This window comes from Panthera pardus, unplaced genomic scaffold, assembly GCF_024362965.1.
Source record: "Panthera pardus isolate Hobbes unplaced genomic scaffold, ASM2436296v1 HiC_scaffold_6, whole genome shotgun sequence".
Taxonomy (NCBI): Eukaryota; Metazoa; Chordata; class Mammalia; order Carnivora; family Felidae; genus Panthera; species Panthera pardus.
The window spans coordinates 36,448,317-36,458,399 of NW_026526991.1; the positions used below are offsets into that span (position 1 = coordinate 36,448,317).

The 10,083-nt window shown below is 38.6% G+C and overlaps 1 long non-coding RNA gene across 1 annotated transcript; it reads left to right on the top strand.

The window, feature by feature from the left end:
* The first annotated feature begins 7,005 nt into the window (after positions 1 to 7,005).
* LOC109270570 (uncharacterized) lies at positions 7,006 to 8,977 on the top strand. Its single transcript, XR_002081593.2, has 2 exons — positions 7,006 to 7,268; positions 8,756 to 8,977. It is a non-coding gene; the product is annotated as an uncharacterized LOC109270570 (long non-coding RNA).
* The last annotated feature ends 1,106 nt before the right edge of the window (positions 8,978 to 10,083 follow it).

Sequence of the window (10,083 nt, forward strand, 5' to 3'; positions counted from 1 at the left end):
AGTCTTTAAGTGCCAATGGAAATATCAAAATTATATGGCAAAAACTGTTGCCCCAACATGTATTTATGGATCATATATATTTATATTAAAAGAATATAGGACCTAGTTTATCCCAAAGACAAATTAAGTACTTATTACCCATGTACTCTGGTGATTCTCAGACTCTACTTTTTTTTGTAAGTAGACCTCAGGCTAGAAAATGGGACAAGGAATACTTAGCCTCTAAATCTTAAATCCTATGATCCCTGCTCCTAATCCTAAACTGAACCAGAAATTTCTAGTGGGAAGAATTTATAGAAACTATTTAAAAAAATCTTAGGTGTGAAAAAGGTAACTTTTAATGTTTGTCTATATACAACATAATGGAACTGTGTTCATAAGGCCCGGGCCTGCTAAAGGTACGTAATAAAATGTTTCCAATTCAGGAGAACTCAGACTTTGTTTCTAATCCCTTCTCTTTCTCCTGACCTCTGTAGAGACACTATGAGTGCCTGAGCCATGCCAGTATTGGCACGTTGGAACCTCTAATCCAACTACCATGTTCTGTTGTCCCTGGCCTATGCTGGGGGGTAATTCACTAAGTCTGGGAATAGGCAGCTGGTCTTTGTTGCTTTCACTGCCAGAGGCCCCAGTGCTGCAATAACCTCTGATTGTTATGAATGTAAATCCCACATCCTTCCCCCGCCCCGTTAGGCTTCTTGCAGTCCATGGGCCTCAGCATGTCCTCTCCTGGGGGGGTCCAAGACCCACGCACTGGTACACCCTTCTCAGTCATTCTGCTTTATTGCTTAGGGACCATGTTGGAAACTTGCAGGGATACCTTGTAAAAATGTGTAGCCTTTTATATTGTGGGAGACTCTCAAGTATGGTTGGGCTTCTATCACAGTCATTGTGCTGCTATATACTACCCCCAATTCCAGCAATGTGGAACCTTTGAGCATCTTTCAGGGTAGCACATTCTAAGTTCTAGCCATTTCCTTACTGATTTTCCCTTATTACCCATTAGTCTCATTTTTCTATCTTTTTGAGATAGGAAATTGTTCTTCATTGTCACATATCCTCCTCATCCTCTGATTTACCCATGAACACTGTGCTCTGAGAACTGCAAGGATCTTAGTCTTTAGAGATCATCAAAATCTTTTATTACTCAAAAAAGCCTAGCTTCTATAAGAGAAACACTTGCTTTCAAGACTATAGCTTATACGACAGACTTTTTAAAAAGCCTAATTTGAAACTTGAAGATGAACAATGCCTTCTTCCCAGTTATATTCTCACTGGCCCTGAAGGCATTCATAAGCCAAGCTCTTGTAGCTGCCTGGATGGTGGAAGGATAATTGGTATAAGCAATCATGAGGGGAAAAAAACCTGAAGTTAGCTTGTATCAGTGTTAACCATAGTACTTTACACAAGGAATCAGTAAAAAGGAAGTACTATTAAGGATTTTTATATATTATACTTTTTCTACTATCTTGAAAATTGTAGTGAGAACCAACCCCTAGTAAAACACCTACCCATGTGACAAATGGCCAAAATCCAACATGAGTCAGCTTATGTGTAACAGAGAGAGAGAGAGAGGGAGAGAGAGGGAGAGAGAGGGAGAGAGAGGGAGAGAGAGAGACAGAGAGAGAGAGAGGCTTACTTTAAAAGCACTGAGTAGGGGCGCCTGGGTGGCTCAGTCGGTTAAGCGTCCGACTTCGGCTCAGGTCATGATCTCATGGTCCGTGGGTTCGAGCCCCGCGTCGGGCTCTGTGCTGACAGCTCAGAGCCTGGAGCCTGTTTCAGATTCTGTGTCTCCCTCTCTCTGACCCTCCCCTGTTCATGCTCTATCTCTCCTGTCTCAAAAATAAATAAATGTTAAAAAAAAATTTTAAAGCTCTGAGTTATCTCAAGTAATTCAAGGACAAGAAAGGGATTGCTGGTTTAAGAGACAACTGAAACAAGGCATGTTTAAACCATCAGGCCCACTCAGAACCAGCCTTTCCAGCTAACCAGGGTCAATTATTAAATTCAGGAGTTTTGAAAGCTCATTGTAAAACACAGCCATTATTAAAAATTGAAAAAAAAAATACAGTTAAGTAAACTTAATCAGATCTCATCATTTCCTGATTTTTTTTGCTGTTATTGGTTTTAATATTACCTATTTGATATTTTATTATCATCTGTGCTCTTGAAATTATACACATTAATTGTATCTCTGTGTTGGAAATACTATATAATGGTGTGTTACTAGGAATCTCTTTCAAACTTACATTCAGTGACATCCCATTAGTAGTTTGAAATCAGCTATAATAGGAGAATTTACACCACAGTCATTGGCAAATGCTACAATTAGGCCTTTAAAATTTTTATTTATTATCATTATTTATATATATTTATTATTATTATATATTATATATATAATATTATATATATATAATTTTATATATAATATATATATTATATATATAATTATATATATAATATATATATTATATATACATTATTTATATATATCATTATTTATATATATATTATTTATATCTATATATATAAATATATATATAGATGTATCTATATATATATATAGATATATATATATATATATCTTTCTTGTTTTAGAGAAAGAGATAGTGTGAGTGAGGGAGAGGGGCAGAGGGAGAAAGAGAGAGAATCTTAAGCAGGCTCCATGCTCAGTGTGGAGCCCCAAACAGGGCTTGATCTCACGACCCTGGGATCATGACCTGAGCCAAGATCAAGAGTTGGACACTTGACTGACTGAGCTACCCAGGCACCCCAATCAGGCCTTTAAAAAAATTTTTTTTTAATGGGGTACTAGTTGTTAAACATCTCCTAGCATACCAATGTTTGGGACTCTATTTCTCATGTCTTTTTTTCTCATCATTTTGTGCCTCTGCTTCATTATTCCTTTCTCCTTATTGGCCAGCTATCTCTGTGCTTTCATACGTGTGGCAAGAAACATGGATCCAGAGGTCTTAAGATTCACTATTTATAAGCAAAACACCCAAAGATAGTACTATTGCAATAGCTCCTTTGGGGACCAAGGAGATGGACTGAGATCAGAAGAAATTCTCTAAATAGGGATGTGAGGGAGATAATCTCAAAATCATCCACTGTATTATCACAGTCACATCCCCTATTCGGAGCTCTCCTTTGAAAGAGTCTCTCATATAGTTGCTCAGGGTATCTCCAGGAAGTCCATTTCTTGGTGTCCTAATTGTCTTCTCTTCAATCTAGCTTCTTGCCTCTGTCCTCAATGCAAGTTAAAGAGTCCTTTTGCCAGTCTCAACTGGCCTTTTGCCAGTCTCAACAGTCCTCTGAAAGTGGGATTTTGACACAAGTTTAAGTAAGGAAGGAGTCTTTCAATCTTCCCATAGGGGACAATAAGACAGAAAGATTCCTTTTGAAAGCAAGTTAAACTCTCATTGACCTCAAGAAGTTCAGAGGACCTATTTTCCCAAACTCTCATAACTCTAGTTAATTTGTTGAAAAATGTATTCTATGAAATATGAAGGGTTCTTTTTCAAAATTATTTCAAAGACTATGAAGTCTCCTGAGCTTTCTTCCCAGCCAAGATGATTAAAAAATGCTTACTGGACACAATGATGCAACTAAAGTCCCTCTACAGAAGAGATATATTATTCCAATTACATGACAAACTTGCATATAATCTTTGTTTGACAAGGAGTCTGCAGGACTCCTTGTTGGACTCTGTCATATGAGGATGAAATTCCAGAGGTTCCATTCTTCTTCTTTCCAAATTTTAAAAATCAGCTTACTCTCTTAGAAGTTCATTTGTGACTAATGACACTATATATATTGTTCTTCTTTCATACCAAAACAATTTTTTGTTCTTTTTTTTTTTTTTTTTTTTTACTTCTCTGTAAGTGAAGTACCTGCTAACCAATTTAAAAAATGTTCAGGAGTGCCTCAGTTAAATATCTGACTCTTGATTTCGGCTCAGGTCGTGGTCTCATGGTTCATGAAGTCCAGCCCGGGTCTGCATTCTCTCTCCCTCTCTCTCTGCCCCTCCCTACCTCTCTCTCTCAAAATAAATAAACTTATTTTTTTTTTTAAAAGTTCATGTTAAAATGCTAAATGTTAGGGGCGCCTGGGTGGCTCAGTCAGTTGAGCATCCGACTTCAGCTCAGGTCACGATCTTGCGGTCCGTGAGTTCGAGCCCCACGTCAGGATGATGGCCCAGAGCCTGGAGCCTGCTTCCGATTCTGTGTCTCCCTCTCTCTCTGCCCCTCCCCTGTTCATGCTGTGTCTCTCTCTGTCTCAAAAATAAATAAATGTTAAAAAAAATTTTTAAATGCTAAATGTTATTTGAATTTTTTATTGCACCAATTCTATATAAACTAGATTTTCAGATCAAAGAAGCCATGAACAAATTGAGAATAAAGCAATTTTTTATGCTTTATGCTTTATGATTCAATGCCAAAAATATATATTTTAATTTCCCAAACTAAAACTCTTACCATTCTAATTAACATGGCCCTGAATCATGTCTAATATCTACTTTACTGCTATCAGATATTTAGATAACTAGGTCAGAGCTCTTCCTACCACTCCCTTCCAAATACCTCTTCATGGTTAATTTATCCTCAGGTGCCTGGGTGGCTCAGTCAGTTAAGCGTCTGACTTCAGCTCAGGTCATAATCTCATGGTTCATGGGTTCGAGCCCCACATCAGGCTCTGTGCTGACAGCTCAGAGCCTGCAGCCTGCTTCAGATTCTGTGTCTCCCTCTCTCTCGGCCCCTCCCCCGCTCATGCTCTGTCTCTTTCTCTCTCTCTCTCTCTCTCTCTCTCTCTCAAAAATAAATAAACATTAAAAAAAAAAAAAAAGAATGGAATCCTAGCTTTTGAGGGAATGGTGATCAAATCCAGGAAGGAGACTCTAATGTGCATCTCTGAATCAATAGCTCTTACTGCAGTGCTAGACCTACAGTAGATGGCTAATAAATCTTGATTGAATAAGTAAATTAATGAAGGTCAGATACCCTTCTTGAGATCACTTTGGACTTTAATGAGAATGTATTTGTAATCTTTAAGAATAATAATTATACAGTGTCCATGTAGTTCAGACTAATGGTTTTTCTCACAGGAAGAAACAAATATGGAATAGCTGAATTAGGTGAGTCATGTCATAATACTGTTAATGAGTGTTTCTTTAAATGCTTTCTATAAAACTGGTACTTAGAACTAGATGCTCAATTAAATTAATGTTGTTGTTGTTTTCAAAAACCTTTTCCTTTTGCAATAATATGGCCTGGATGGGGCTATGTACTTCCTATAGCATCACATTAGAAGAAGGGGCATCAGGTCTGGTTGATCCACTTTGAGTGATAGGAAGATTAATCAGTGGGTTCAAAGAATGTCAGTCTAATCAATTTATCACAAAGCTCCCCACCAACATTTACCTAATGGTTTTAGCAACTACTGATGATCTTTGACTGGATTGCTATGTCACTAGGATTGCAAAATGTTGACTTTCTTAGTTTTCCTACATCTTTGAATGATCTATTCTACTATAAAGAATTTTTCCATATTAGCTATTTGTTACCTTGAATATAGATTGTATAGAAAAGGCAAGATACGTGATCAATGTATTTCCTTTATTTACTGGTTTTCAAAACAATAGAATGGTGCCCTAACAAACAAATGTGGTTGCTTTTGGTTTTTTTAGTATTATGAAAAATTCAGGGATTTTAAAGTATTTGATCTGTTTTATACAGTGTAGTCAGTATCTTTGCTGCTAATTTTTCCATTTTACTCCAGTGAGAACTTCTCAAGTTGACTCCTGAGATCTTTTTTTTTAAGTTTATTAATTTATTCTGAGAGAGAGAGAGAGAGAGAGAGAGAGAGCATGTGAGTAGGGAAGAGGCAGAGAGAGAAGACAGAGAATCCCAAGCAGACTCTGTGATATCAGTGGGCTCATGACTTCAGCCAAAATACTCGGATGTTTAACCAAATGAGCCAGCCAGGCACCCTGGCTCCTGAGACTCTAGCAGTCTTGGACAGCTTCTGTGCTTTTAGTCCAACAAGATATTGCGGGTGCCAAGAAGAACCTGACCATGTGCCTGACTGAATGGCTTTACTGGACCTGAAGAGGGTTCAGAACTTGCCCAGAAAGAGAGATAACACAACCTAGAGATGCTGTGATGTGGGGTAAATTTTAACAAGAGGCCTGGGACAGGTCTGGAACAGGAAGAGGCTAGCCGAATAATTCTTTTCTTTCCTGGTTATGGACTGTTTCTGGGACATAGTAGGTCATATGGCCAAGAAACCAGTTGCTGAAGTTAAAAATTTTTGCCCAGCTCAGTGATGTACCACTTTAATTTTCCACTCCTCCTTCCTTACTTTGCTTCCTCTGTCCTTCATTTTTGCTTTCATGGAATTGAACTTCCTAATAAAATATTGGTACCTTACCTTTATTGCTATGGGTTTATTCCCATTGTCATTCTACATTTCTGTAATTTTTCATCAGTGATGTAAAATTAGAGGGCTCCAGAGGGACAATAGACAAATTCTGTACTGAGTTTGTCATTCTAAGCAGCATGACTGATGTCACAATTTTAGAAACCGTGAGTACCACGCTGGGCAAGTATATGCATTTGGGGCCAAAGCAAGAGTAATTTTCATTCATGCATTTATTCAACAGCGTTTATTTGTGACAGATGCTAAATGCATGGATTCAGAAATAAAGGATATATTCTCATTTTCAAAGAGATTATTTCCAATGGCAATCCATATATTTTCTGAACAAATACTCGTAATTTCTCAGTCATGGCATGCCTTTCCTGCACTTTAATTTTTGTCAAAACTCTTCCCAGAGCCTCTGTTCTGTCCTTATTTCTAGGAGCTGCATAACCTGGAGGCTGGCCTTTGAAGCTAGTAGAAGAGCCACAATCTCCTTTTCTTTTTTTTTTTTTTTTAACTTCTCTCTCTGCCATGGCTGAGAAATGGCTGTTCATAACAAAGGCTGAAAACGATGCCAAAGGGAAAGTTACATTTTCCTCTTGATCTTTTTTCTCAATTTACTAAGCTATTGCATCCATTTTCTTATGTGTTTCTCACGACTCAGGAGGCAAGTAGAGCGGGTGTTGTTTCTTCATTGTGCGGAAGAGGAAAGTGAGGCCCGGCGAGAAGGACTGTTGGACTGTCGGGCTCAGGGCTCCTAAATGCAAAATCATGTCAAGAATCCCAGTGTCCTCTCCCTGACCATTGATTTCCCCCCAGTGACATTTTAATAGAATTGCAAGGCCCAGGTAAGAGATTGAAAAACCGTGGAGTCATCTTATTGTGCCTGCTGTTCTTAGTGCTACCTGTGGGGTCAGCTGTGCCCTATATTCAGGGATCAATTTCAGAATTTCCAGAACCGAAGGGAGAATGAAAGAACCAGGCTCAGAAGTAAGAATGAGGTGGCTCCAGGGAGCACATAGTTCAGTCTTCTTGCAGATCATGTTCTGACAGCTTTCTCTCCCAATCTATTAGTCCTTGCTCTTGGGTGCTACATTCTCTGCTTCCGGCTGCCCAGCTTGCCTGTTAGGTCTCTGGCATGTGTTGTGGGCTCCCTTCCATTCATTTGGATGCCCACCGGCTGCTATCTCACTCCTGCCTGACACAGTATAGATACCTAATAAAAATGCATTGTATCGGTACATGGATGAATAGGTGTATACCCCTAATCTGAAATTCCGCTTCAGTCTTGTTTGTAAAACTTAGGTTCTGTCATTTCCTTTCTTCTTTTAACTGTTTCTTTAAGTTCTGATCTCATGTTCTGACATGTTTGTATTCTTAGAAGCAGAGCTGGCATTAAAGTTTTTTGGATGTAAGCAAAAGAAATGGGCTCTGTTGTGTTAAGCAAAACGATAAAAAAAAATATGTATTATATATTAAATATATGTAAAAATATATAAAATATATATAAAATATAATATATAATATATATAAAATATATAATATATATAAAATATAAAATATATATAATATAATATATATTATATTATATTATATTATATTATATTATATTATATTATATATTATATATATAATAACAAAATGAATAAGTGTGTGTAACATGAGATAATTCAAAAATGGAAGGAAAAGTGAAATAACAACAACACGAAAAACCAGGCTCACGAGGAGCAAGAGTGAGGAGGCTCCGGGGATTCACGCAGCTGAATGTAATTGACAGACTTGCCTGCTTGCCTGCTGTGATGATTCAGCTCCATCCGTTTTTCCTGTCCTAGAATTAGTGGATTCAGGATTCAAAGCCCCAGAGAGAGAAGCTCTCATTTGTCTAGCTTTTGGTCATACGCTCAGGCCTTAGCTGGGAGACAACTTGAGCACCAATTCCCCCCCCAAGACTGCAGACAACTGGCAGGAGTGAATTTCCCCAAAAGGATTTTGAACACTACGACCAAAATAAGGGGAAATGGACTGTCATCATCCAATTTGCAGAATATTTTGGCAGGGGCAATGAACTGGAATTAGAACACCTGGATTCAAATTTCAGTGTTTCTGTTCCTTAGCTGTGTGGCCTCAAAATGCGATTTCATCTTTCTGGAGTTCAGTTTGCTCATCTACAAAATCAAAAGCTTGGGTAGATGACAACCAATGCTTCTCTTGTTTGTTGGCCCTTAAACTGTGGTTTTCAATTTCAGTGGGTTCTCTCCAGGTAAGTAAATCCATGCCAACAAGTGTGTACCTTAATGGTTTCATGGATCTGATTCATCCCCCTGCTTCTATACAGTGTCGTTAATGGGCGAGCAGACCTCCTGCCATCCACCTCTGCAATTTTCTTCCTTCTCATCTCTGCCCACCTTTCTGTGCTGACTCCAATACACGTCCTGAATCCTGGCCTTCCTCCTTTGTGCAGTCCATTCTTCTCTGATACATGATATTCTGTCCCTTTAATACTGTTCACAAAGTGCTTTCTTCATTTCTTTTTCACTAATAAACGATAAGGAAGCTATCTGCTTCTTTCTTCATTTCTTTTACTAAGGAACTTAACTGTCAAACTGACAGCAACATTTTGAACCTTATTTTTCCCACCCAGATTAATTAAATTCTTAAAATTTTTTAAGATGTTTGTAACGTTTATGTATTTATTTTTAAGAGAGAGAGAGAACTAACAGAGGAGGGGAAGTGAGGGAGGTGGACAGAGGATCCGAAACAGTCTCTGCGCTGACAGCAGAGAGCCTGATGTGGGGCTCAAACTCATGAACCATGAAATCATGACCTGAGCTGAAGTCGGAAGCTTAACTGACTGAGCCACCCAGGCGCCCCTTAACTTTTTTTAATGTTTATTTATTTATTTTTGATAGAGACAGAGTGAGTTGGGGAGGGGCAGAGAGAGAGAGAGAGGGAGACAGAGAATCCCAAGCAGTCTCCACGCTGTCAGGGTAGAGCCCTCACAAAGGGCTCGAACTCGCAAACTGTGAGATCTTGACCTGAGCCGGTACCAAGAATCGGACGCTCAACCACCTGAACCACCCAGATGCCCCTTAAATTTTTTTTAACAGTTCTATTTTATTTTATCCAGAATAGATATCGAGTTGGTCCTGAATAAAAAGTTGGGACAACCTTTATTCTCACCTTTTTTATACTCCACTAATACCAATACCAACAATCATTTATTTTTTAAAATTCTTTCAACACTTCTGTGGACGGTAGCTGGATTGATTCTACGTATTGCCACTGAGCAAAATACACTCTTATTCTTTCATCTTCATACAATATTCATTTTTTATTGGCCACCGAGTTACACTCTGTTACAGAGGCAAAGACATACAAGATAGAATCCCGACCCTGAAGGATCTTCTATCCTAAGACTTTTGAGGAGAGATGAAACACAACAGATTCCCAAAATGCCATAAACAGTAGCACACAGTGTGACCAATATAAAGAAGAGACCAATATAAAGGCTTTGTGGGGCAAGGGAGTGTTGGAACCAGGATCCAGGTAAAGAGACAACCATCTTGCACTCTTGCTCCACAGCAAACTCTTCCTCAAACAGGAACAGTGGCTAACACGTTGACTGCTTCCTGACTCCTTTCTGCCCAGCCCTCCAGTGACTCC